The 26291-nt window shown below is 34.8% G+C and overlaps 2 protein-coding genes across 2 annotated transcripts in view; one reads left to right on the top strand and one right to left on the bottom strand.

Moving 5' to 3' along the window:
- The window catches only part of LOC150096239 (midasin), a 1081806-nt gene that overhangs the window by 569302 nt on the left and 486213 nt on the right, over window positions 1-26291 (bottom strand). The gene's annotated exons all lie outside the window — the stretch shown is intronic.
- LOC150096240 (uncharacterized) overlaps window positions 3050-26291 on the top strand; it is a 72038-nt gene continuing 48796 nt past the window's right edge. Inside the window, exon 1 of the mRNA XM_090409468.1 lies at window positions 3050-3294. The gene's annotated coding sequence lies outside the window, so the exon portion shown is untranslated. The remainder of the gene's footprint in view (window positions 3295-26291) is intronic.

Here is a 26291-nt window from a genome sequence, read left to right as displayed (position 1 = left end):
TAGGAAGATTGACTAAGCAAGCGTTTCCGAGTCGATAAGTTTTGCTTGCCTCGTTTGGATGAATAGCTAATGTATTATTTCTTTTTAATTAGGCTGTGAATTCCAATCCCACCTTGAGCATGAATGTTTTGTGAATGTCTTTAGGTGGAAAAACCACCATCCCTACATAATGGAGACCCAAAGTGGCACCAATAAGTACACTGTTTGGTTTAGAGATCAATTTATCCTTAAACTACTCATTGTAAAAATACTAGTAGTACAAGGCTTGTACTACCAGTATTTTTATCAATCCTAACCACGTAGTTCGTGGACAGGATTCACATTAAAAAATATAAGCGAAATTGTCGACTGATGATAAATGGTATACTGGAAGTGAGATTCGGCAAAACACATGTAGTACAACTTAACAGCGACGTGAGTTTAAATGCAGATTAAATGAATTTATTATACTAAATCAATGTAATACATTTTTTATGTTAACCACGCCCAATAAAGATTGCAAATGGACAAGATATTAGTATTATGATTGGGTTAAGCGGTCACGGAAGACCCTCTAAAGGGGCAGTTTGGAACATATTAGTCATTTCGGGTCTTCAATGGATAGGATGGCGATCCCACATGAAAGAGTGAAAAATCATCGAGCCAAGACTTTCACAAACATACATACTTATCACTGGGATTTAAATCCATAGCATGTAAGGAAGGAGACCACAGCCAGCCACTAAGGCACCAAACTAATTTCATTATAATGTTATAAATGCTTTGCATAATATCTCATGAAGACCAGCCAATACATTTCAGGAAAGCATATAAATATGATTTCACTGGGGGGGGGGATGAATGAATTAATATACTATATACGTGTAACACAAACTTCTGAAAGGTCATATACAATACCAGTAAATGGAACTTTTTAATTTTATGGACGGTTGGAGATAGGACAGTCAGGAAATCGATTGGAGTGGACTTTCTTTTGGTGTGGTAAGTGCAGGTAATGTGAATAATATGCGGCCTTCCCTCCACGAGTCCCTGGGGATATCCTGTAATAATAATATACAGTGGATGCCCATTTACGATGCTTAATTGTGGTGGTGGGGGGGGGGATCTCGCTAAGCACATTACAAGATTGGTGAGAATGGAGTTCGCCCTCTCCCCTAACACAAAAAAATTATTAGAATTGTTGCTTTCTGTTTCTAATAAATGATATGTGTAGGTGCTTTAATAAGGAATATATAAATAAAATGTGTTAATGTGTTAATTTTAAGAAAATGTATTTTGTGGAAACTGGTCAAAAAAAAAAAAATACAAACAAACATCTATCTGTTGCTTTAATATTAAAAGAAACAAATAATGGAAAAATGTTAAAATGATGTGCAAAACACGACATGCATGACTGAACTTGTTCAGTCATACGAAGTTTTGCATTCAAATCTACACATTTTTAAATGTAATAGCTTTGCTTTTGTTCGAAAAATTCACTAGCATCAATCATGTTTCCATTTTGGTGGGTGCGGCATAACTAGGTTAAAAATTTACCAATTCATAAAATAACACCGAATAACTAAAAGTTCGCTTTTAATAATAAAAGATGTTCAAATGTCCCACCATATAAGCACGTCTGTATGTACTCTAGCATAAGATGAAAAACTGAAGAATTGTTCTTTCTCTCTGAGTAACTGTAAACAAAATAAAATTTAAAATTCCCAAATATGCAGAAAAGTGAATCAAAATACATTGATTGCGCATTCTATTTTAATATCTGTCTGGCCTAACATCTTGTGGCTTCACTGCTTTACTCCACTTGTAAAGCAGTGAAGCACTACGCACTTGTAGCTAATGGGCGATATCAAATTTCATTCATTTGAAATGTAAGAAATTTTAAGCGAATGCCTCAAAAGATAACGGTTATACAGACGTCACAGTAAGCGGACACCCAGTGTGTGTGTTAAAACAATCGGTTCTACTACAAATAACTAATATATTATAATAACGACCCAATGTCAGAAACAGATGCATTACAACTCAGAGAATCGACTTGTCTAGCGGAATAAACAAAAATATTCGTCGCCACGCACACAAGTATTTAAAGCACAAAAACTAACAGGTGGTAAAAGAGGACATATTGGTAAAATTTCATCTAGATGAATATGGTTATAAGTTCGATTTGCCTAATTCATTTTGGGTAGGAGGCTGCCGCCTAGACAACACACACACATATCCCAAATATACAGCCATCCGTCGTTTAAAATGCGGAGTATATATCAGTAGGCACACACACACACAAATATTTATATGAGAAATGTATGCGTGTGTTCCCTTTACAGCAGTACAGATATATTTTTTGTTACGTCGTATATTTCTGTTGAGCTAAAAAAAAAAAAAAACGGTGAAGCGCTAACATAAACAAAAGATAAAATCGAAGGCACCTTTACACAAATGAGTTATCTAATGATAAAACAAAAAATGCATGGAAAATAATTACCAAGAGAAAGTCTTCAATAATTAATTTCCTATCGCTTATGAGGAGTTTGTCACAAATAATTTGGAAGGATTTTATCGTTTATTTTATTTTTTTTCAAAAGATGGCTAACATTATAATTTCCCAAAATATAGTAAGAGCCAAAAAAATGAATCCCGAAATACAAAATATATCGCGCTTTTCAATTTACATTTCTCACATTATTCAGTCCTTATTCACTCGGGTTAAAGAGAAAAAAAAATTTTTTGAAAAAAAAAAAACATACCTAAGCTAAGGTAACAAAATGACCAAAATTTTCTGTACGCCACTGCAGTGCAAAATATCGTCGACGACATTTGGGAGCGGCTACAGAGCTTCTCCAAGCCAATATTAACAAGCTACTTCTGATCTCTTCTCCCCTCTCCCCCTCTGTTGCCCGCCGTAGCCTCGGCCGACGCATTCTCTACCTATTCACAAAGCCTGCTACGGGCTCCGCCGGAAACCAATTGGAAGCGCGAGGGATGCGGCAGGAGCAAGGATGCCAAGGCTGATGTGAAGGAACACTACTCGGTTCGCAGTGGGGAGCGCGCGTTGGAATAAAGACGTAGGGGGAACTGGTGAAACATCTGGATGAAAATGAGCGACAAGTAGAGGGAATGTGTGGTGGAGTAATCGACATCTTGACCCTGCCTCTTGGAAATCTGACCCCTTCCATTAAGCGTCAGGGGTAAGTTATGTCGGTTTACACACAGCAGAAACTTACCGCAGCTGTCAGATACTAAGGATGAGAAGATAAGTGGGATGGCCATGCCTAACGTCGACTGAATCTTTTCAGGGTAAGGAAGTAAGTTTAGTTGGTTGCAATTACCATGCATGCCAAATGAATTCCTCTTATGTTAGTCATTTTAATTATTTTGGCCTTTTTAAGTATGCATTCATTATATTAAATAATAAATCCTCCAAATGAAAATGACGGAGAAATCTTAAAAATATGAATTTTGCATGTATAAATATATCGTGGTACACATGAATCATACATATCATTATGCCAAAAAAAGGGAGAAAAAAAAGACGCATTATTACACAAGGATTATTTCATTCTAGCCAACCACCCACAAGAGTATGAACACTATAACAATATGCAGACATTCACACGCGTGCAGCAAACGGCTGGCGCGAACAACATTGTCAAAGGCGTGACTGCCACCTAACCTGTCGCTGCACCGTGGCCCAGGATCTGAACCGCGGTGACGTGAGCAGGAAGATTTATCACTCGTTCCGAACAACTGAGGCAACGGATGGTAGGCGGTGTGCGGCATCACGTTTTCCATACCGCCACTTCCGCTAGTAATTTCACTCCAGATGTGTAAGACCAGAGCGGAATAATAGGGCTGCAGCAACCCCATGACCGGTCGATTGCCTGTTAGGAAGAAGAGTTAAATCTAATCAAGGATGGTAATCGCCGGTGCACAACGTTCCTGTCTAAATTCAAGCGATTGAAATAAGCGCACGAAAAGGTAATTTTATAACTAGTCCGGAAGAAGACCTTTTCGTAACATAATTACAACAATGAAAGGCGGTGCTACGGAGAAGAGGGATAATTAGCACTTCAAATGCTGTGTTTCCTTGGTTTTAATTCATAATTATACTGAGATAAGATGCGAAAAATTGTTCATAATATCGGGAATCATTTTTTATTATTATTCCGTATCACTAATAATTCAACAAACAATCGCATTATCAGGTGATACCTCACGTGCAAAAATTGGATAAAACATGGCTCTTAACAGATTTCAAATATTATTTATCGGTATTTTTTATTTCTTCGAGACTATTATTGTTTTGAATTCTTATCATCTAAAGAAAACCATTTTTATTGAAAACTCGAAAAATCAGAATTTAACTCGGTGAAAAAAAAAATTTACTGGTAATTAATAAACGTATTCATACTAATCAATTTTTAAACTATTCAATATCTCAAGTTATTTATTTTCGGAGTTTTTACTGAAATAAAAAATGCTGTCAGCTAATATATTTACATCAGCAAAATAACATTCAAATGAATCACACACCATTTTATATTAAGTTGCAATAAATGTTCGTCGTCATAGAGAAATAGCATAAAATGGAAATAAAAGAAAAAAAAAACAATTAATTATTGATTATATATTACTACAACAAATTACCGATTAAGGCCTACCAGCTAATCTCGTATCTCCAATTTTTTTTTTTTTTAAATATATAAAATCTCAAAGAAAACGAAATTATTTTATTTTATTTATTCGTTTTATTTTGTTCTCTCTCCTTTTCCTATGAGAACTGGCGTTTGTTACAACCTGCAAAGTAATAATCAGATAACCAGACTTTTATACCTTCCATAAAACTTTCATCAGAATTTAGATTGAAATGAATGCTAAGTATGTAGCGTTCGTAATCTTCTGAAGCAGTCATCTTTACGGTAACAATAAAGAAACTCGGGTCTTAATTAATACACACAAAATGTATTGTTGTTATACTTATATTTCCGACAGCTTTTGTAAAGAGAAAAGTCATCCAGAACCTTCCTATTGATAACTAATGATCTTAATCACGAATCTCTGCAAAACTGAGAAAGCATACTAGACGGCCACTGAACTAGAAATTTTTATTTAATAAATACCGTGTTGGACGTTCTTTAGCCCGAATTGGAGCGCATATACGGTTTGGCATAGATTCCACAAGGTGTTGGATTTTATTTAAGTCTGAACGCGTGGTATATAACATACCACGCGTTCACCAGACAGTCCTTTAACTGGCTCAGATTTGACGGAAAAGGACATTGCTCCGGATCTGTTTTTTCTAACATGTCCGATACATTCTCAATGATCCGGGCTTTATGGTAGCCAGAAAAGCTGGTGGAGGTCGCTATCATACTCGCTGATCCACTGCTGAACAATTCTTGCTCAATGGACAGTAGCATTCTCGTTCATGAAACAACTGCTGTATAAAAAAACTCAACAATGCAGGGTGGACTTGATCGGAAACAATGTCTACATATTCCTTGTAGGACACCTTACCTTACAGCAATATCAGGGGACCCGTTCCGTACTAACAGAAAAATGTCCGACATCATGACACCACCTACAGAAACTTGAGTTGTGTTTACTAGGCAAGCTGGGTTCCCAGTTTCATTGGGCTCCCGCCAAACTCTCTCTCTGCTACCGTCAATAAAGAACAAGGTGTACCGTGACTCGTCGGACCACATAAATTTTTTTCCAGTCTTGTAGTATCCAGTCACGGTGTTCCTGACGCCAATGTAGACCAACTTTTACGGTTCTACGAAGACATTAATGGTTTCTATAGGCATGCGATTGCCAATACCGATCCTCTTCAATTCTCTTCGTATAGTTGAGTGAGATATGAGTCGGAAACAGCCTTCATTAACTGCTTCGATGAATTGCTGAAACAGGAAGTTCTGTTTGTCCGTACAAGCCTTCTCAGACAATGGCAATCCTGACAGCCTCTCTTAGGATCACAGTTACGCCTCTTAGACAAGCTATGTGTGATATTTTTCACTGAATAAACATCAGGGACATCTCACCTTTTTTTAGAAACCAATCAGCTCTGTTGTTTTCAAAATCGTGGCTACAGCCAGATGGGCACCCACAATTAGCCAGTTATCAAACTCCGAAAGATACTTTGCTTTTCCCATTGTGATCAACACACTATTGCCGATTACTGACCAGAAGCATTCTTAAATAGTTGCCTAGAACATGTGGTGATGACGCACGTTACCAAAGCATATACGCTGCTTAAGTGGGGTTTACGTACGTCTTCATGAAGGCTTAATTCAGTGGCGGGTATGTGTATCTTTCCCAGCTACATGAACAAGTTGAAATTTCCTGTCTTCAATTTCGTTTTTCTCCCTCTCTCTCTCTCTCTCTCTCTCTCTGTTCTCCTCTGATAATTTCCGGTTGGTTTGCTCTGACAACATCCAGTTGACTTAAGATCCAAATATGCGCGGTAAGAATCTCAAGTAGTAAGTTGGTCAGCTTATACAAATATGGGAGAATTACAAGGACGCGCTACATTATACAGAGGGGGTGTGCTGTTTCTTTCTTTCTTTCTCTCTGGTGAAACTTAGGTCAATAGAAAACAGAAGCAAAAAAGGAAAATTTAAGATGTGAATGATATCTATCCAAAAGGAGAAAGTAATTAAAAAAAAAAATAAAATAAAAGACGCCTCATAGGAATAATACTTAGAAGTAGTTCTGCTCTAGAACTTTTTCATTCACTCACACAAACAAAATAAAAAAAAGTTACGGAGAAACATTAATCATTAAGTGCTGCGTGGAAAATAAGAATTTTTTCAAAGAATACCGAGAGAAGTACCTGACCTCCTTTCATTAGCCTTCAGCTAGTTCTCGAATGATGAGCTAGTGAAAGTGGAACAACGATATTTATTATTCGTGCCAAATAAGATGTTTCGACAGTTTCATTATCGATGAAAAAAATAGCATTTAGAGTACAAAACCATCAAAGTGGAATAAAAAAATGCTGCTTTATATTATTTCTTAAATAATGCCAGAAACTGTTCAATATGGACGTTGTACTGTCAAAGATTAATAAGATGTCCCAGTTTAAATAATAAATAAGTCATAGGTTCAATGTTCTGGACAGCAAAGAACTGTTCGAATTAACAAGCCAAATATAAAATTACTTGGTATGGTGTATTTACTCATGTTTAATGAAATGAGTAACATATTTGTGTATGTTTAATGGGGATATTACCTGTATCCCCCACGAAAGCAACTGCCAAAGAAAATACTTACTATAGTAATCTGAGTTAATCAGACAGTAAGTTCTTAAATGACTAACATAAATTAGAATCAGCCTGATCAGGATGTCACTCTTTCTTAACGCAAAATGAACACTTCAAAAAATCGTATGATAAATCAGTTTCAAATCTGTTCAAACAATAGGATTTTTAATTAACTGGAAGATTCAATTTTCTCATCGAAATAATTGCACAATAGTATTATAAAGCGGGATCCCTACCGAGAACATTAAAGTTAGATGGAAATAAAACGCTGCGATTTCGCCTGCAATAATTATTCCCATGGAAGAACTCAGAAAAAGTGCTAAAATTGATTTATTTAGTTATTTAAAGAGAATGAGATTAGCTGATTCTAGTTTTTAAACTTACGTGTCTGCTGAAGGGCGCTGATTCGGATTTAACTCAAGCTATGGGGTCAGTATATGATCTCTTAATTGCGTGTGTTATAATGGGTAGTTTACCTGTTTTGCGGACGAAAACCTGAGTTTCCGGTATGGAAAAATCCTGCCACCTCGTATGAGACAGGCTAATTCACCTTCCTTTAGTGTCTGGATAATATTGCAAGAATAAATTAAAGTTGATTAATGAATGTATTGTCAGATCCGCACTGGAATTTACTTTCTGATCATCAGAACCATATTGGATTACTTTCTGATGTAGAAAGTCCTCACAGGATTCTTTAAATAATCTTGTTACCTGGTAAGAACTGGGATGAACTGTAATGTAAAAGGAGTCATGTCATGCCAATTAATATGATCTGTGTTAAAGCGATGATCTCCTAAATCTTCATTTACTAACACTCTTCACGCTGAGCTTCAGCAGACCGACCACAGAAATGTTATAAACATTGGCTATAAAGACCAAGGAAGCTAGTTTTTAATTGGAGAAAAGGAAACAATTTTTAAATATATGAGCCACTTTTCCAAAAAGAGTTTTTAATAATTCTATTATAATTTTTATCAGAAGGCTGTTTGGATTCATAATTATTGGGTGTCAATAATGATATTTTGGAGCCATTAGAACAGAGTTCTCGCTTTCTCCCTTAATATGATCAAATTCACGTGTAAGCGATTCATCATCAGAGCAAATGAGACTTCTGACAGGATGGATAACATGAGTAAGCTTGTATGTGTCTGCCAGCAAACGAGGGCTTTCTATAGATAGGAAAACATAAGCCAGTAAGGGAGAAGAGGTATAAGACCATCAAGAAGAGTTAAGGAATTCTGTTTCAAGTATGGTGCATTTTATGCCTCGGTAAGTACTGGTAATCTTAAGAAGGAAATTCTGAACATCATTCGAGAGTCACAGCAAATGGCAAAAAACATCATTCACAAACCGCTAACAAGTAAGAGGGTGGGTTGGTAATTGTAAAAATCCAATGCTCAAACTGAATCATATAACACTTGGCTAGGTTTGACGAAAGTGGGCTACCGATTACCTGTTCCTTCAATCTGTCGATATTTTTCTTTATGAACAAGGGAGTCTTGACTGCAAAACAAATTCAATAAGTTTTGTAAATAATGTTTTACCTTGTCCAATATGGTTCTGGCGATGCTAGGGCGACATTAGAGATATCTGCTATTAATTTATTAATAGATTTTAATTTATTCTTACATTTAAATTCAGTACAGTACATTGGTGTAGTGTGTTAATGTATTAGCTTTTTGAGAAAAAATTGTCCAGGTCGCTGATTTCTGAATCCATGGTTTCCAAATGGTGGCTCTGATGGTTAAAAAAAGATACATTACAAGAAATAAAATGTTTATCCCCCCTCCCCCTTTTGGTTTATTTTTAACAGTATTTATATATTTTGCTGTAAAGGTTACTTGATCAATGGCACAGTATTAAAAAAATAAACCATAGATTTATTATTTATTTTATTTGCTAGGTTGATAAACGCTGATACGCATGCAATATATAAGATGGCTTCGACAGATCGTATCGTTAAAAGGGTTGAGAGACATTGCTCACGGTTACATTACTACACCTTACTTTATTTAATAGTACATGCAGGAAGTTTATTAATAATGTAATATCAAACTGTATAATGCAACTGTAATATCTTTAAAGTTAATAATTACTTAGATATAGGAACAACAGGTTTAATATTTTATTTTCTTACTCCAGCGCATTATTGATCTTGAAGGATCTATGCAGCTAACACAAACCGTCTTCTTTCTTCTCTTTACGCCTCCAGATTTTGCCATTTCTCTACGTCAGTGTTCAATGCATTCAAGACTCTCTCACTCTCTTTGTGAATTCTATACTAGGACAGCGTCATTCTTGTGTATTAGTAACTTAAATATGTAACCTAAGGTTATTTTACTGAAGTTTAAATCACTGATATTACAAGATAGAAGGGTAATTATATTTAGTCTTAACCACTGAAACACTTTTTAAAACATTAATAAATATCTAATAAAATAAGCAGAACGTTTATGAACCGCAAGGAATGAGAGTAATATTTCAATTTGTTCAGAGTAAAATATAACTGATATAAATATACATCATCTAGGTCATTTATAAACGATAAATCATTCTTTTTTTTTCTATCCCTTCCTATGTATTTGCATAATTCATACGATACCGAAAACCTTTCTCTTTTCTAGCGCCAACCACTGGCAACAGTTCAATAATTGATGGGGGAGAGGGGTTACTCATTGCAGCAAATGTTATTCCACCAACTCACATCTCATATACAAGACTGCACTTCCGTAATAAAAGTCGTTAAGAAACAGTGCATGCATCTGGCTCATTATCAAAAATCAACGAGTAGAGAGGTCGACTGACAGACGGCAACAAAATAAGTCATAATAAACAGAGTGCCACGGAACGTCTGCCTCCTCTCCTTCGAAACCTTGCCAAGAAGTACGCATGAGAACATTATTACCGACTACTTTAAACCTTCACTGCAAGGTTCCATTTAAAATCTGCTTGTTGATGACATATCTGAGGTCAGCAGCGTAGCTTGGTTTTTCAGAAAACTTAACAAATTCGTAGCTAAGCGTTTTTTTTAGTGAGACAATTTCGGTAATTGATAATTATCCTATTGTTGGCGCCCTTGGCAAATGCCCTAATACTAAAAAATAAATCATGACAAAGAAAGAACGTTCAACTTTTCGATTGGTTCGTGTGTGACGGAATCCATATGAAAATACATTTAACGCGTAGATCCAAGGTTTTGCAAGAATAACACATATTCTGAGGCGGAGGAATGAGTTAACATTTGGGGGAGATGATATCGGCAGCTACACTTCCCAATGCAGAGCTTGTTAAAAATTAGAATCTTTAAGGCTATTTTGTACTGTTCAAGTTACAGTAGACAAATTACTTTTCTGTGGATCATCTGCACGAAAACCGATTGAATTATCTTTTAAATATTCCTTTTTAAAACTGGTTTGAGGTTAACATTTCTGTAAACAATGGAAACATTATTTGTCATCAAAGTGGGAAAAACTTTATCCAGTTGGTTTGATTCTTGGTGTTTCATAATATTTAATTTATAGATGGTTTATATGTTGTTTAAAATTTCAACAACAGAGAGCAATGCATGAATTTAAACTCCACATGACAAATTTGAGGAGTCGAACACCGGACTATGAATTTCATGTGGTAGATGACTACCGCGTGAGGTATTCGCAAAGATCTATGCCAGTAGCGGATGTGCTATCCGGGTGGAAAAAAAGTATGTTATATCTCCTGTCTCGACAACTGAATGATAAAAGCCGCCGTGCTTGTATAGCGTTAACCTGACAGCATAAAAATATATATATAATTAAAAAAAAATCGTAAATCAAATACATATATTATAAACTTCAGAACGAGGGGCATGAGAATGTGCACGTACATGCATTAAGACTAGAATAAATTAATCAATATATACAGCATTTTTAGAGCAGAATCTCTTCAAGAATTAACACAAATGTGAGCTGTGTACAGCCATAAATACTCAACACTAACACAGGTGGTTGCTAGCACACATATTTACTAATGGGTCGGGAGAAGTGATGGATGCTTTAAAGGAGAGATTTCGATTATTTCATAAATCTTTCCTCGTGATCTCCTGTCCAGAAAGTGTTGTAACAATAACGACTTAATTAATGTCTCCTCCTCTCCCCCTCCCTCTGAGCTTGAACATAACCGAGGAATACAATTTTCCAAATACTTTTATTCCAGCAATAACAAATTCCTTACGACGCCCCCCCTAGTAAAAGGCACAACAGTACATTACAGGTGAATGGAAATTGTTCCGTTATATGGCATATGCGCAGTGAGAATTACTGTACAGACAGCATGCGGACGTTTAGCCATTAAGTAGAAAGAAGCACGCGGTAGTAAGAGTTGTAATCAATCAATCTGACGTTAATACAGAGCTGAACTAAATTAGGAGGAAAATGTCCAGAATTAATCAATTCTGCTTGCTTAAGGAAAATCCTTTGACGCAAAGCAATTAATAATTTAGCGATTTTTTTTTTTTTTACTTTTAATATATTTTATTTATTTTTAAGCAAATGGAAGCATTCTTCGATTGGCAAATACAATCTGGATTAGGAAAATATATAAATTAAGAATGTACGATTAGGGTTTTTTTTGGGGGGGGGGTGGGGGGGGATTCATAGAGAGAGAGACACGAATGTTTATCAGGTTGGACCTGCTACAGATGAATTTTTCATGACCTCCTCATTTGACAATTATTATATGTTTGGGCCCAAAATTTTAAAACCGTCGTTAGGTGTTTTTGGCTTATATCACGAGAAAGGCTTGCTACAGACGTATGTTTGTTTTCCTTTCACATTGGATTTTTTTTTATAATAAAAAAAGAGCAAGCTGGAACATTAATGACATACAGGAATGCTACTAAAATAAAGATCACTCTGAGAACTAATGTATTTATGAAAAGGTTATACACTGAAAAAAAAAATGAAAAAATAGACAAGGGTGTCTGTCTTGCATACACCTATAATACCCCTGCAACCTCATGTTTTAATTAAGAAGAATCTTCTAGTACCACTGGAAATAAATTGTATAGTATCTAAAATTCGTATGGGGAAATACAGTAAGTCCTTCAGTAAGGTGAGTGTCATTTCGCTTGAAGTAGTTTCTAGGGTATCCTCGACGTATCTAAATTAATGAGTCCAAAAAACCAGTTTAAGCAGCTCGCAACATCAAAGGTTTATCGCAATCTTTATTTACATTCTGTATGTGAATTACTAAGAACAATTAAAATGAATTAATTTAATTATATCTTAAATATGAATTTTTAAAATGAATAAAAATGGTACGAAAATCCGAATCTATTCACCCATTCACATACTGTTAATATATACACCAGGTTTGCTTAAAAGTTGCGATAATCACCATGAAGGAACTAAGGTAGAACCATATAACTTACACATTATTCTACATATTCCCTACGAAGTGTTATATAACACTTCTTACAACGCTGCTGTATCACTTACAATCCTCTGAGAAAAAATTAGAAACATGTCATTTTTGTTCTAGGTGTTTATCAGAACTTTTCATCCTGCCCCTCGTATATCTGCTGTCTGTGAGACAGTTTTGAAATCCGCTATATGATACAATTTTTTATTACTTGTTAGCTAATATAGTAATTTCCCAATTGCACCTAGACGCCCTTCTCGAAACAATACTTATTAGATCAGCAGATGGTGAGACAACGCTCCAAGCAATTTTTTTTCCTTTTTATTTGCTATTTTATCGTTCGAAAAGACATTTAAAAAAAAAAGAAGAAAAAGATGCAAATTGCGTTATTTATATGTCCATTAAAATACAGTCCATCAAAAATGCACCCCACGTAATAAATATAAATCATGTTATGATACATCAGCATAGAATTAATCAGATTATTCATTATTTTCTTTTAATATTGCTAATAAGTTCAGACTTAGAACCATTTGCGACCTGTACCGGAATGCGATGTTAGGATAGCGCCAAACACGGCCTAAACTAGAAAAAAGGTGTGTAGGTGGGTGTATATATATACATATACCAGTCACCACTATAAACAAGTGACGGCTTCAAATTCGGTACAGGCGCATGGACACCAAGATAATCCGCGCAAGACAAAAACAACGAAAACTAAAAATGATTGGAACGTTTTTAAAACAACTTGGCACAACTGGAAACGCATCGAGACAAATAAACAGCTCGATATTTTTAGACACCTTGTTATCCTTCATCAATAACAGCCACCCACATATATACACACAGTTTTACTACAATATTTTTACTAATACTGTTTTGATTCCTATCACTGTTTAAGATACTAATATCAAATACATGTCTTGGGGAGGTGGGGGGAAGGTGTTATTACTTGAACTGTGCTTTGCAAAGAGAGCCCTACAGCTTCTTAAAGCAGGTATCAGCGAAAACTAAGCAACAGAGCATTGTACTTGCCCAGACAAACTCGTCCACCATAGGAGCATCGATTTAGTTATCCTCACCTACCACAGATAGCGATAGAGGATGGCCTTTCGTGACGCACTACTGAAGCTCTGTGTTATGACCAGACGAGAGATAGAAAGAAGACACTTCGGACCGGCATAACAAGAATATTCAATAAACATAAGCTGTAGCGAAATTTTATTTTAATATCAACAGAAGTCAGTCGTGTAGCACTTAAGTGTTCTTATATTCCATATGCCGCAAGAATGCTGTACTTATCTCCTAAGTATGTTTATTAATTTTTCCTAACTGCTTTCTGCTACACCCAGTCGTTTTCGGCCAAATCGCTAAATTGCATCCGTACTAAGTGCGTGTACAATACGCACTTAGTACGGATGGAAAGATAATGCAAGCAATACGTGCTTGCCTACTGGCTTGGAGTTTTAAGTGTTTGTTGATCAAGTTGAAGCGCCGCAACACTGGGATTAAATGCGCAGCAATTCTTTAAGAGTCAGAATTCTAAGCATTCCTGGAAGCTTCCACAATACTAGATAGACGAAATTATCTGTATCTAATGCTTTAGCTAGAACTTACTTAAGCTTGCGTTCTTAATTTGACAGCAAAACTAAATTATCAAGTCGTTGATGCAATTCTGCAATATAACAGCGCAAGGGAAGTAGGGGGAAGTAAATAAATAATAATAACAATAATAATAAAGAACCGTAAATTTCGAAGTGTTTTTTGAAAAGTGAATAAGCATAAAAACATTTAAAAGTTTTCGTGCTAAAATAACAAAAAAGTGGACGGCATTTCAAATTAATAGCATTTCTATTCAGCTTAAGTGAGCGCTTTAATGAAACCGGAGTCTTAAAAATATTAGTCAAGTAATTAATTTTAAGTGTTCTTTACCCATTTAGGATTAAATAGATTTCAACTAATTAAAATTATAATTATCATAAATCACATCTTTAGGAATAATGTTAAAAAATATAAAGAAAGGAATACCGTTAATTGAAGGAAGTGAAACTAATAATAAATTCCAAGAAAATTTTTTTCTTCAATACTAGTTATAATAATCTTTGAATATTAACGGATGACGTCAGCTTTCTCGCAGAACATCTGTTAATGACAAACTTAATGGGCAATTTTAACTTGACAGGTTTTAAAAGGAGACATTGTCCTTTACCGTCTATACAGATTAAAAGTATGAAACATCTTTACGACGATATATTCTAAAATCTCGAAATAAGCCACATAATATATGCCTTCAAATGAAAGAGCTGGAAAAATCTTTTAATAAGCCTTGCTAGGAATTCACCGTCGCTTGGATGACAATGCCCGATTCTTCGCGCTTGGTTTGAAGTATCAACCCAAGTTCGGTTGATATTTGGTCACGGATTGTCCAGTTTTCTGTAAACATCAAGTCCCTTGCGTAAACCTTGCATAAAAGGTAGCAAGATTCATTAACCATCAAAATAGAGATTCGCAAATAATTCTAATAAAACACTGCGCCATTCTTAAAGTGTGGTTGAAGTTTCCCAATATCATACAATACGCACATGTTTAAATACAACAATATTGTGTAATTTTTTCAACTGCAAAAATATGTAACGTTTCACTAAATGGACTATTTTATCATATGTACGAGTGATTTTTATATGAAATGTGTTATCTGAAAGGTTTGCGTGTTTCAGAAAATGGAAAACCTTGTCAATCTCTGTATCAGTTCAGTTTGCAACACCACTCAAAAAATTCAAATAGACGTTCTAAACTAGGTCCATTGAATACACTTCTAGTTACGATTTTTCGATTCAGCAAAAAATGTAATACTTAAATCTTACGCCATTTAAGTACATTATTCAGAAATCTTCTGCGCAAGTAAACGCATCATTGATAACAGCTTAAAGCGTTCACTTGTTGTAAGAATGTAATATTAAAAATAGATTACAGCAAATTAAGAACAGGTTCCATTATCGGTACTAACCGACAAAATATACACATCCAACCATACAAATCATGGAATGATGCATTTTAGCGCTACCAAAGTGGTTAGCTAGTCTCATATAACATAAGTATTATATTATATCATCGAATTTGACTACTTTCGCATAAAACGCTGTTCGAAATTCTCAGTGGATCTCAACCAATCCCTGAAAGGGTCTGAAACGTGCACTTTTCCACTCCGCAAGCCGAAGTCAATAAAATAATGACTATCCCATAGTACGTGATGTATAGTTTGTTTAAAGTAATGTATTTTTTTTTTAAGAAAAAAGATCTAAAAAAAATGAACACAGGAGAAAACCGAAACCCACTTCAGAAGAGAAGTCAACAAACAAATTCTCCCCCTGTTCTCTTTATTAAATGCAAAATCATATATATATATATATATATAAAATTCTTTCCTAACCTGATTTATAGAAACGCAGTCAAAAGACTGAATGCGAAACAAAGGATATAATAAAAGAGGATTTGGTACAGCATGAACACTGTTCACGAAGTGAAAAATAAATATCATAAACCGCACATGCTGAAGGTTTTTTTTTTTTTTGTTGTTGTCAGGAGTGTTGTTTAGTTTCTTTTGTGCATGTGACAGAGAGGAGTTTCTCTTTGAAATTTAGGCCACAGACTCCTGAATTCTCGTGTTACTGTTTTTTTTTTTTAAATAAAAAGTTCAAGTTCTCTTACCCCCACCCTCTTTAAGATATACTTTTAATCATCTAAAAAAAAAAAAAAAAATACAATTTTTCCTGCAAGTTTAACCATTCATTTCAGTTTGTACATAACATGATTATACCAGTAAAATTAACAATGTATTACACGCCTTGTTAATCATTTGTGTAAATAAACCTATTTTACATTTTCGATACAAAAATATTTTTATTTTTGTATGCGAAAAGGCTTCAGTTTTTGCTGATGGTTTATTTTCAGTGATGTATTAAAAATATTTCTAACATCCTAAGTATTCAAGTGATTCAGTATTTCTACAAGTAAATGTCTCGAATAATGTAATAAATAAAAGTTAATTGAACACAGATCGACTGCCCTTTGAACTGTCAATCGACATTTTCTGTTTTGTTTTCCATCAGTTATGATGCTAATAACAATAATATTTCAAACACGGAATTCTATGAATCTACCGTACATTAGGACTGTAGGTTGGCTAAAAGTTAGATGATCCGGAAACGTGTTCTAGAGCGAAAAGGAACTTTTGCAAGCTGTTTCAGTCTTCCACTAAGCAGGGGCTGGTGGAAGACTGTCTTAAAGTGCTACATGAACTTCAAGACATTTACAAACACCCATGTCCACTTTGTGTGCGACAAGCAACTATTCTAGTGAGAACTGATTCCTGTATAGGAAATAATTATGTTTATCAAATTAAGGTAGAGAGAGAATTTGGTTCTCTGTGAGAAATAAAGGGCTGAAACATCAATAAGTTATTCCCCCCCCCCTCCACCACACAAGAATACTGTAGATATTGATATAAAAAAAAAAAAAAAGTTGTGTACTTCCACACATTGCAATATAGTTGGACTGTGGAGCTTCAATGCGAACTGTGAAACAGATTTAGTCAGTGAAAGAAAATAATTGATAAACAAAAGGAAGCGAAACGATAAAAAAGAATGGTATAAATGTTTTATGATAAAAAAATCACCTTCGAACACTTAAGAGCGAACAACTTTTTTTAATATATCCAAAGTATGATTAAACGACTTGGGGATATCATCATTTGGAATTTTGCAAACCCTTCCATGGCGCTTGACTAAGGGTGGATGGAAGAGGAGTAAAGATCTGTGTAAAGACGGTGGCACAATCTATACTGACGATCACTTATTAAGAAGAAGCATACGGATAGTGCAGAAGTTCGATGCTAAGAGATTTCTCCATTATTTTGAATAGGACGAGTAAGGGCAGTGGGTTGGTATATAGATGATATCAAATGTTCCTTCTCATATGCCAGTGGAACAGATACATGTTAAAAAAAAAAAGGGGTGGGATTAACAGGTTTAGTTCCCGAATGATTGAATTAAAAGTTATTCCATCATGATGGTTTCAAGATTGATGACTGCATAAAATGTATTTTTTGTCGCAATTAATCTGTATTACCTAGGGGACGATAGTTTGTGAATTCTTGAACACAGAAATATTTTAACCTTTGCATACTTCCTTAGCTAATAGGAAATGTGCAACAAAATATGGATAGGGCGAATGAAACCTTTTAAGTTATCCAAGCAAGACAAACAGAAATTGTCTAACTAGCACAAATTGAAACGAAAAGTTATTTACAACGACAGAGCTGGTATGGATATATTCAGCCTTAGTGGCATTGAAAAAATCAATAATACATAATGCCCAAGTTAGAAAGGATGACCTGAGTTATGCAGCGAAATCATTTAAGAAACAAAATTTTAATGTTGGTTTTGCAGAATTCGATTTTGTTATTGCAATTCATAAGGGTCAGTCAGTTTTAGATAAATAGTGAAATAAAGTCAGCGGTTTTTATAATCGAAATGAATGAGGATAACAAGTAATGTTATAAGTAATACTCTTTTTTCATTTTTTTTTCTTCTTTTTTTTTATTTTAAAAAAGAGCTTTCAAATGACATGATTCTTCACCAAAGAAAAGGCATGGCCTGCAGATAGGTCTAGGACTCTAGGAGAACATAAGCCATAGTAAATATATAACCTGGAATATTTACAATCTGACTGCACCAAGAAGCTGCTTCACGTACACGTTCCTACGAATCACGTTCGTTTTCACTATTGTTGAGTGCGCGATGGAAAAGAGAGATTTTGCACTGTCATTCCATATGGAGGAATGGGTAATCGAAAAGTCTGAGGTATGCGGATATCAGAACATGTGTTCTATTAAACGGCAGCCAATACATAACTGTGGATAGTTTGTATAAAGAGATTGAACTATAAAATTAAATCTAAACACGTGCGTTTGATATAAATATAAATTGCTTAATAACATCTGTACACAACTTTAACATAAATGTAGCCAACTTTTTTTTTGTTATTGTTGTTTGAGGTTTCCAAACAGAAGTTTTATTCCTTTAGGAAGCGGGAGATATTGATAGTACAGAAACTTAATACCTAAATTATGCTGATTCTTCAAAACTTCCTGAAACTCTGTAGATAGTACTATGTTAACCACCAGTGTTTAGATCAGTGCGTGCAAACTGCGGCCCAATTTCCTGGATGTGCAAGCTTGGCCCTCGCAAAGCTCATTTCTTATGTCAGTATGAACTTATAAAGGCAATGGTTCAGTATGATATATCGTTTTCTTTTAAATATTCAGTATTCGTGTTTGGAAGGGGGAAATTCTTTGAAGACGCTGCTGCTTTTATTATATAAATTTACCAAAACACGTGAAAAGATGTTCTTTTTACGAAGAAACCGTGTAGGAATTGTTGCTGCTAAGGAAGATTCCAGCCAACATTTGCATGTTACGGAAGCTGAGCGTGACCCCGTGCCAGTCCTATTTTAAGTTTCAGTATCAATTCAGTGAAACCTTAATACATTCATGATGGTCGCAACGCTGAAAAACGTGTTCAGAAGGCCATCTTCCTGGAAAATGTTTCTGGTTCTTTTCTAAGACTGAGAAGTCGGGCATAGATACAGTGTATTGATGCAATTGATTGTCATTAAAACGCCTACTATAACAGAAAATCGCAGTGTGGCGGTAGTGCGTTCTCTCGGAATCTAGCAATACTAGCTCGATTTTTCATGTTGCTTATTTTCCCCAGAACAATCTCCCATCTTTATGCAAGAGCCTGGATATCAATTTTGAGTAATCAAAAGGGCGAAGCACAACTACATGAGCATTTTCAAGTTCATCACACACTCTCTCTAGATTACAATCCATCTGATTCATTTTTAGTTATCTATTTTTGTAACAGAAAATTTATCGATATGTATAATTATTATATTTAAAAAAATACAGTGTAAGAAAATCAAGTACCATAAGCGGGAACCGCGATATCACAGATATTCCAGTAATATTAATAACAAAAAATATTTCCTTTCCTCACATATTCGCATCCTAAATTCATTTGATCTAGGGGATGGAGAGAGAAATACATAAAATACTAAAATTAAATATTTAAATACTACTGAAAACATTGCTCTGCCTGCATCGACAATAAACTTATCTCTAGACAAAGAGGAGAATCCCGGGGGTAATCAAGAATGCTATCCTTGAATGCAGAAGTGGTGAAGGGATTTAGGAAGTGGTCCATCAGCGTCGAGTTTAATAACGACCGTTACAGCTGAAAGTACACCTGGTCGCTCGTCACCCAAAGGCAAACTAATGACGTTTAAGCTAGAAAAAGTGTACACCCCTTCGTCATGGCAATAAATCTCAGTATACCGTTACGTTTGAAGCCACTGAGGATAAACATCTGACCAGAGTACAATAATTCACACGGTTAAGATTAATTGGATGGAAGAGGGTTATAGCTTTAGTATTTTACACAGTTGCATGTAATCTTACTATAAACAAGAATGTTTCTTTAGTTTTATTAAAATAAATAACCATTAATGGATGAATACAGTAATGGTAGAACAACAATTATCTTTTATCAAGCACTGTTTATTCTGGAGGTTGCACACGCAATCAGTATTTCTTAACTCTCCGCCAAGAAAAGGATATGCCGCAATGCTAACTCGATTATGAAGGTGATGGTTTACAGAATACTTGCAAAGAAATGTGTAAATTGCTCCGATCTGTAATCCAATTACAAAAATAAAAGAAAGATATGATCATTCATATGCTCGCATTAATATAACTCGTTATCTCAAACCTGAGTAGCGATAAATGCACATTTTAACTGATTGATCGGTTGATAACTGTCCAAAAATAAATGTTCAAAACCATGAACAGAGTACTATTTAATATAATTTTATGTTCATAATTCTGTATTAAGAAAAATTAGAAGAGACCATCTACACATATCCTCCCCCACTCTGTTTTGGCTTGCACCATATCAGCCAATTAGCTTGTTGAGATCAAGAGTCCAAAAGTTCTTTCTTTTCAGTGATTTAGCCCGATAATTTATTTATCTGCTTCTGTGCAATTCCAATTTGCTAGCAGCGATTTAGATTACGAGACGCTATCATGGGTTATCAGAATATTAGTAATTTGGTTTCTGATTAATACTAACAAGATAGAGAAAAAAAATCTTACGCATTATCCATAGAGGTTTATGTTTGATAACGTGTTTAAAATCGTAACACAAAACTGTATATATTTTACAATAAGTACATCCCACACATGCTGGTCTAAGTGAAAGAAAATAATAATAATAAAAAATGAGACGAATATGAAAGAAAATCAAGATTTTTTTGCGAGCAGGCAGTCAAAACACAATGGATGAAATCGTGCTGAAGATGTATCAAAGTAGTATTATAAGCATGTGACAGAGCATTGAAAGAAACTAGATGAAAAACCCTTAGCCTTATTAAAAAGTATATGCAGAGCAGGATTTTCGCCTACTATTATTGTCAAAAAAAGTGCAGTCGTATTTTTAATTCCCAAAACGTTCGTTTGTTGGCAATGTTAATAAAGATTAACAATAAAGAAAAAGGAAGTTTTTTTTAAAAAAATAGCATTTTTCAAAGGCGACAAGAAAGTCTTTATATATGAGATTTTCAATCAGTTTGTTTAGCAAAAAAATCAGCATCCAGTGTTCATTGTATTTGATTAGAGTACGTTTGTGTTTTGAAAAGGAAAACTAACAGCGAAATTAACATTATTCTTAAACAGGTCCAATAATCATCAATATATATATTTCCCCTAATTTTTCTGTCTTAATTCAGTTCTCCACCCATTTACCTTTCCTATTATAGTAATACATCCGAATCCCAAAAATTAGACAACTCCCCCCACCCCCATGATCACTTTATGATTTTATTTTTTCAGACAAGGTTTTTTGTAAGGCTCTGGATTGGGCGCCCTTCTCTAGTATGGGAAAGGAAATTAATAGCACTAATAATCAATGCTTTTCTATTTTATTCGACAAAAATTCAATCTGCTCTTCTCAAAAAGTATAAATTAAATTTATGTCAGAAAACGAGACGGCACGAATAATTTTTTGAAGAAATACGCATGTCCGATGTACAGTTAAGTCAATCTGAATCTAAGAATTTCCACTAGAACAGACTCCAATAAGGAGTGTACCCAAGACAATCTATATTCTAGTGATATCTCTTTTTAATGGACAACAGAAGCCTCAGTTTCCCCGAGAGAGAAGATCGAAGAAGATCAAGTGACAAACGGTAACGTGCGAATGCCGGAGAATGGCATGCTTTAATTTTCCATTTCCTTAAACCGTATCTGTAATTATTTTGAATTTTACATCCATCAGTGGAGAACACGACAGAATTTATTTCTAATTAGGCATATTCCAAAAGGTTTCTCTATATCCATACAAAAATTTTCGATTTTATTTTTAGTATCCCCGCTGAATGGAAAGATATCGCATTTGCCTCCAATGTTCCACTCAAGAAAGGTTGTAAAAGCTTATAGGACATTAGTACCGTGAGAGGACTAAGTATTTTTTAATTAATTTTATGTTCTGTATTTTTATTTATTTTTTTACATAGTCTGTGCCTGTACTAGAGACCAAACATGGAACTTTTCCAGGCTTCCAATAAGTAGGATGGTGATCTCACACCGCTCTCTCACAAATTCACCTCCCACCTAAAGACAATCACAAACATCAATGCTTTCAGCGGGATTCGAACCCGCGAACTGTTGGAAAGCGGACACACTTAACCACTCAACTAATCAAGCCAGCATCAGGATGTACGTCAGGATTCTGTGCAATGTTTCGATATTATTCTTTTCAAATCGGGTGTTTACAACTACTGTTGCGATATATTTATCGTGCTGGAAGATGCAAGGCCAAGAGCCATAAAAGTTCAGGACAAGTATAAATGATCCAGAACACCAATGCAAGACCTATCAATCAGTGACCTAATCTATACCGCTAGGTGCATTCCCACATCATTACTCCTCCACCTCCGAACTATAAAGCGTTGCCAGACATTCTCCACCGGAATGGAGGAGCATGAAGCGCAAGCATGTAGACTGGTTGCTCCGGAGGACTGATTTCCAAGGAGCAGCAAGTCCATGACTTTCATTTCTTCGACATGTACAGCGAAATTTCCTCCCAATATAACTGCGACGTCAGTTACTGAGGGGATTAATGTGGAAGAGGTTTTACATAGAATTGAGGGAGAGCAAGAGTTCATTTTTGGAAGCTGTATAAGGAGGGGTGAAGAGCAGCTTTTTTTTTTTTTTTTTTGCATGGAGAGTGGTAGTCGCTTAGAATGCATTGCCCGAGAGTGTTGTGAGTGCAGAGACGGTGAATGTACTCGTATTTAAGGCACAGTATGATGAACTGTGTCCCGCGCGATGGCGGGACATCTCGCGATGAGTCTTTTTGACTCCATGGAGGTCTGATAATAATAATAAATGGTTCGAAAGAGTTTCCCACTAAAATGTTGTAATCTTTCCTCGTACTAACTGTTCGGCATAAAATATCGAAATGGAAAAATGTTCCATTATTTTTGGTAGGATAGTTAAATGGCCAATTAGAAAAAATTAAAAAAAAAAAAAAATAAGAGGTAAAGAAAAATTGGATTATTCCGGAAAATAATGCGTGGTACTGGAACATGCAATAGTAACAGATAATCCAATAAAATTCAAAAATGTAATTCGCAGCAACAAATATAACCCGTTTGTTATGAAGAAATGAGATAATATGAACATAGTAGTTCCAAACTGTCTTGAAGAGAAGATACACACTGCAATGTAAGGAATGGGATGATTAAAAATATCATGGTACCGTTAACAGTCACCAAAAGTCGGAAACGTTAGTTCAGTTATTAAACTTGACCATCCTATGGGTAAATAAACAAACATTACATCAATTTTGGAAGTTCGCAAAGATGCACATTTTCCGAGACAATAGAAAAATTCGTCAAAAATGGTTCGGAACTGTTCGGACTATTCAAGAGAACGATTGGATAATAGCTGTCTCACCAAAATATTTCAGAAGGAACATCAAAATATCGCGAATGAACAGTAACTATATCGTAACTCACAAATTTTATTGAAACTGCTTTTGTGATTTTTTACAAAATATACACCGTACATCAACATATATTCTCAGTATTCAGGTTAACACAAGAGACAACACGGTCTTGCGTTAGCTACTGTTGTTGCACTCGAGAGCCATGCAGCAATACTATTAGCCTGGGGGGGGAGGAGTAACAAAAATCTGATTTCAATTAATTTTCTTAACAAATAATGCAAAGGAAATTAAAACTCATTCCATAGATTAAACCCAATTGACTGCTTGCTTTCCATCCCGTTTTCGTTTATTAAAAAGAAGTCTGAAATTAATTTGGGGGCAATAAGAACAAAAAAATAAATTCTTCTACACGCACTGGAGGATGGGGGTGAGAATTTATTAAAGGGAATTTATCTACGCAAAAATCGCTGCTGTAGTTTCTTGCTTTTCTTTGACTCTTACTTTAAAAAAAAAAGTAAATAATAAAACTGTATACAGAAAGCCAAACCGAACTCAGTCAATATAAATGTATTTTGAACTAAAAGTAGGTAGTCGGTAGCTAAAGGAAATCAATAAAACAGAGTCTATTAGCTACAGTGACTGTCTCTTTCCTCTGCTATTAAAGGAATTCATTGAGGAAATAAAAAGTACGGCGCCAGTTACTAAAATCCTTTACTCAGTCTGCTGAAATTATTTTTATTTCCGAAACAAAAAAAAAAAAAAGAAATGTAATATATTTTACCTAAGTGTATTTTTTTTTTTTTAAATTTTTTTTTAGGGTATGAATTCAGTTATGGTGATTACAAGGGGATGTGCAAGGCTATTTAATTTAGGGATATAAAGGGATTGGGGGAAGAGTACAAAGCTATGGGAAAAACTAACTTCCAATAGCTGAAGTTATTCGCGTTTATCAAAATAATAATAAAAATAATAATAAAAAAGCCAGGAAAGAAAGGGAAAAAGCTTAATAAAAACAAACGTTACGCATCGACCACTATGGATTACAGAACAATAATGTAATTAGGATTTTTAAAAAATTATCCGTAAGCTAAACCAGTTTCATTACACGGCTCTCTCATCTAGTTAGTTGTTGATAACTAAGTTACGGTAAGCGAATTTTACCGTTCCTGCTAATTCCGAAAACTTATTCACGTTTCTTTTCTCTCTTGTATGTTTATTTAATCAAGCAATAAATAAATTCTGAACTACACTGTACACGTACTTGAAAAAAAAAAAATAATAATAAAGAAAGAAAAAATAAAGAAATCAACAACTGATATTAGAGCTCAGCTTAATAAAATAACCAATATGTTACGAGCTTAGAATGTAAGTAAAATGCACTGCCAGTCCACGATGTTTTTCTATAAGGATAATTACTTCTTCTAAAGCGTTGCGTCGACCTCCATGATCAAATTAAGCATGTTTTTTTTTTTTTATCGATATAATACAAATGTAGGTAGTCGTTATGTTTCTTAAAAATTATGATTACCTAAGTTATCATATAATAAAATCTTTACAACGGATATAAATAAGTAAATATGTGCTAGTTACGTATACTATTCTTAAATACAAAATGAAATTTTAAAATTATGAGATTTTTGGAAATGTCAAATTACATCGTTAAATAAAATAGAATTTTAAATTAACATCCAAAGCCATTTCGGCTTTTGCAAATTAAAATATTTCTAAGGATTTGCTTTATTTAAATATCACTGATATAACTTCTTGCGTACTGTAGTTTTCTTTTAGGTGATTTTGCATTCATTTCACCTACACGGTGAGTATGTGAACACATTGGCTGTATTATTGAAATGGACGGTAAAGGGCTAGATTAATGACGAGGTTTTAGATCTTCATTACGATTGAAAACATTCGCAGTGTGTATTGTATAATATTCCTTGGTGGAGTATAACTTACAAATCCATAAACATAACTCTCAACATAAAATGTCACGTTTATGTGTTAATAGCAAACTTAATTTAAGATCGTTCTGATATCGTAATAAATAAATAGAAAATGAAATTTGTATTTGAGTATTACGTACCAAGAAGGAAAACTTTATGCTTTAATGAGATTTCTGAGATTAACACTGATATGAAGAAACTGTTTACACTAATTATTGTCACTAAAGGTGTCAAAATCCATGCTGTATTATCAAGAATTGTCATATTAATTTACTTTTATCTTTAATACAATATATATTCCCTATTTTCCTCGATCATGCTTTTTGCAACTGTCTTGGCCTCATCCCTTCACCAGTTCAAGTAGCTAGCATAATGAGTTCAGTGATAGGCTAACGGCATTGACATATCGATGTTTCCTGTGAAGATGGATCATCCACGATGTCACAGGAGCAATTATTACAAAGAGATAAGCATTCGATGTGACGGTTGGGATAAGCGGCATTCGGCAGTGAATCCACTCAATGTCTCATCATGCGCGACTCCCATTCAGCAATACGCGTGGTCGACGCTATTTATTTCGGCGCCCCCCCCCCTCCTTATGTTAATGTTCCTCATTAAAGTCCGGA

The sequence above is a fragment of the Typopeltis vanoorti genome, chromosome 19 (genome assembly GCF_054136105.1).
Source record: "Typopeltis vanoorti isolate ZY-2024b chromosome 19, IOZ_Tvanoo_1.0, whole genome shotgun sequence".
NCBI classification, from domain to species: Eukaryota; Metazoa; Arthropoda; class Arachnida; order Uropygi; family Thelyphonidae; genus Typopeltis; species Typopeltis vanoorti.
The sequence above is the reverse complement of the archived record's forward strand: the minus strand, read 5'-3'. Positions and strand labels throughout refer to the sequence as shown.